A 3,554-nucleotide genomic window follows, 5' to 3' on the forward strand; every position below is an offset into this window, starting at 1 on the left:
AGCCATAGGTTTAGTGCTTTTATGCTTAGATAGGTTTAGCCATAGATTTATTCTTGCGGTCTTGCTAACCACAATAGTAGTACAGTGTGTGCAGATCTTTATACATAGAGATCTTAAACAAAACCCACAAGAAAGAATGTTATACTCTCAGCTTTATCGGAGTATGCTTCTCATGGTCCTGTGCCATATGTGGATAAAGATCTTTTACTTTCTGGATTTCCACAACTTGATTCAGCACAAGATACTTGTGGTTCAGCTGGTGAAGTCAGTATTGAGACTAAGCCATTTAAAAAGTTTGGTTCAAAGCTGAAACATACACCCAAAAATCTTTTACCTTATTGTCCTAACAAGTTAATTCGCAATTGTTGGGCGCATGAAGGGCAGAAACATAAAAAAACAATTAAATAACAATATTTTGGAAAATACAAAATATTCTGTTAGACGGTGTTTCAGTCTGAGCATGGCAGTTGCAGCATCGTCGATTGGTTTGTGTTAGCTGATCATGAATAGCTAACGAATGAGCAAGATCAACCTGAAGAGTCAACCAATTAATTACGTTATGTAGTAAATAAATGGGAAATCAATAGAAATCTAGGATTTAGACACCAAATCACTTCGATCAAAAAAACCCATTTCAATAGGTTCCGTGTTTATAAGAACCATTTCAACAGACTTTTCACTTAAAAACTAAGAACCGGTGGAAGGAAATTGTTAATCTATAACACAAATACACAATTAACATGAAGAAGGTTCTATTACACTATCAAAACATATAATACATACCAGGAAACAGATTATGCACAGATCAACAGGTGATGGGATGGCTAACAGTGTGAGGTATATTTCTGGACTTGAGTATGAATTTGTGTTTCCCACAATCCACATACATAATAAAGTGATCAAGAAATAAATCTTGGACTTAGTATGAATTTATGAATTTGTGTTTCCCACAACAGCAGAAACAGATCAAAAAAAGATCTCTTCTTCTTCTCCATCTTGAAGTGATCAAGAAATCCATCCCCCACTTTTCTGTACATAAATTTTTGGAGTTCCCTGGATGGCGACCAACACCAACCTCTCTTCTTTCTTTCTTTTTTCCAACTTTCAGTAATAACAATAACAATCAAAAAACAGTTGTAATCATCAAACATGTTAAAGTTTTTCAAATGTCTTTCTCACTTACCTATTCATATATATGTATATAGCAAAAATAAAGGCCAAACAAATTAGAATACATATCAAGAATGATCTGTCCAAGTGTAAGAGAAAAAAGAGACCTTCGGCAACATCATATCCAAGATGATAAGATGAAGATTGTCATCATCCAACCGTCTCCCTAATAACAACATCACCATAAACTCTTAACTTTGCAAGCAATTGAGAGAAACATGTGGCTTCACAACCAATATGTCCTATATGAAAAATGGGAACTTTAATAGTTAGACCTTGGAATTAGCCCAACCTTCTCCATGGTTAAGATTCCTTATGTATTGATAAGGAGTCAATTGCAGTTTGCATCTATTTGTTATTTCCTGAAACCAGTGCCATGTGTGTTCTAGGTAGCATATGATAGTTCATTTGGAATTGCTCTTTGGCCATATCATACTTCACAGAAATATTGACAAGGGGAATAAAATATCAAAACTTTTCAAGTAGGGGTACAATCTACCTTATATTGCCTTTAGAGTGAAGATAATACTTTTGACCAAGCCAAGCAACAATACCTCCTCTACTTGTGTTGTAGCCTATATGGATGTCAGTCACATATTGATTAATAACACCACCCTGCTGCTGAATGCAACTGCTAGAATTTGATCTAAATGTAACTCAGATCGGAGCATTAACTGCATATCCAGTTACACAAGGTTATGTTTTGGACAAGATCAATTTTTTCCATCTAAGCCTATGTTTATCTGTTACACAACCTGCAGGGAGGAGCCCTACGCATGTGGCTTCTTCTTTCTCCTCCTCTTCCTTCCCCCTTAGAGATTTAGATATTGAAATTACTGGTATGTGACTTTGAATTGTTTAAGCGTGGATCTTTTATTGCTTCTAAAGATATGTACATAAGAGATTCAGTCAACAATATAAAGCAACAATTAGAGCTGATTTTGTGACCAAGGAGTTACAGATAGATGACAATATTGTTACAATACAAGTAGGATTCCTATAACTGACCACTAATTTGATATTAGTTATGTTGATATAGAGTCACGATATCTTTGGCTGATTAATTGGTTAGATATGGGACACTGCTGGCCAGGAGAGGTTTCAAAGTCTTGGTGTTGCATTTTCTATGATGTAATGTAATTTTCTACCTATTAATAAGAAACTCCGATACATGAATGATCAAGATTCATTTGTTCTCTACCACACAATATTCATGCTGAATCTACCAGTTCTCCTTTTTCTTAATGCCTTTAGGTGCACTTTAGGATTCCCCATACCAGTTGCAAGTTTTCCTTGGAAAGATTTCAAGTTGAAGTTAAGGAAATCAAAAAATCAAACCCAGGCAGAGATTAAAGAAATTAAAAAAATGAAAAGCTATGGAGTATCATACCTGGAGAGACATGATTATAATAAGGAAAATTTTCTTTAACCACATACTTCCTACTAAACAACGTATCAAGAAAACACACCAAACAGATATAAATTCTAAGTATTAAATAGTGTGTAGAAGGTTCGAGAAAAACTTACATCGTTAAATCCCTTTGAAAGGAATCGATCAATGTATATGAATCAATCCCTTTGATAAATTGCAGATGAAAATCTACGGATGACAAATTGCACCAAAAACATATTAGTAATGATTACACAATGATACACACTACAAAGTGAGAAAATTAGGTCAAACGTAAAGTGTGAGAGAGATGGAGATAATCGATCGACTACCAAAAAGAGAAATCGAGAGATTGCACCTGGTACAGGGGAGAGTGTGAGAGAGATGGAGAAAGACGAAGTCGATTACAGAAAAGAAATCCACAGACGACGACAACCGACTATTTTGAAGAGAAATCCAGAGATCGACCTATGAGTCAGGCTGAGACAGAATCGATCTTGCTCTACACCATCTTATTTTGGGATTGAGATGGAGGACCAATGGAGAGCAAGAATGAAGAACCAGTGTGTTTTATCATGAACAAATCTTACACCTTGGAAATTAATAGTCACCTCGACACACGTGTAAATCTGTTGAATTGGAAAACGTAACCTTTTTAGTGGAGTGGGAATATAATCTTTGGGAACCGAAGAGATTCAAATCTGAAACTTAAGTTGTAATTTGGGTTTCTAGAAAGTAATTCCTGTATTTTGGGTTGTATCTTAAGCTTTTGAACTTGCATTTAAGGTTTTTATTAAATTTGTTTTATAAAACTAGAAGCGTACTCGCGCAATGCAGCGAGATACATCGTGATTTAAATATTTTATTTTAGTCATTATCTCAGTCGATGTTATAATATGACTTTATGTGATTTTGAGAAAGCGATGATGTTTTTATTTTTGAATAAAATATATGTTTGAAGATATCATAAAAATTTGACAAAAATATATCGATA

The 3,554-nt window shown here is 34.6% G+C and overlaps 1 long non-coding RNA gene across 2 annotated transcripts; it reads right to left on the reverse strand.

Moving 5' to 3' along the window:
- Nucleotides 1-381: 381 nt before the first annotated feature.
- Nucleotides 382-3,168, reverse strand: LOC112525563. Of its 2 annotated transcripts, none has more exons than XR_003070432.1 (4): nt 2,919-3,168; nt 2,698-2,770; nt 1,278-1,412; nt 382-532 (listed from the first exon to the last, which is right to left on the reverse strand). It is a non-coding gene; the product is annotated as an uncharacterized LOC112525563 (long non-coding RNA). The 2 variants fall into 2 exon arrangements; XR_003070433.1 differs by lacking the exon at nt 382-532 and adding an exon at nt 1,670-1,745 and having other exon boundaries at nt 1,125-1,412.
- Between the last annotated feature and the right edge of the window lie 386 nt (nt 3,169-3,554).

This window comes from Cynara cardunculus (assembly GCF_001531365.2).
Source record: "Cynara cardunculus var. scolymus isolate 2C chromosome LG 13, CcrdV1, whole genome shotgun sequence".
Lineage (NCBI taxonomy): Eukaryota > Viridiplantae > Streptophyta > Magnoliopsida > Asterales > Asteraceae > Cynara > Cynara cardunculus.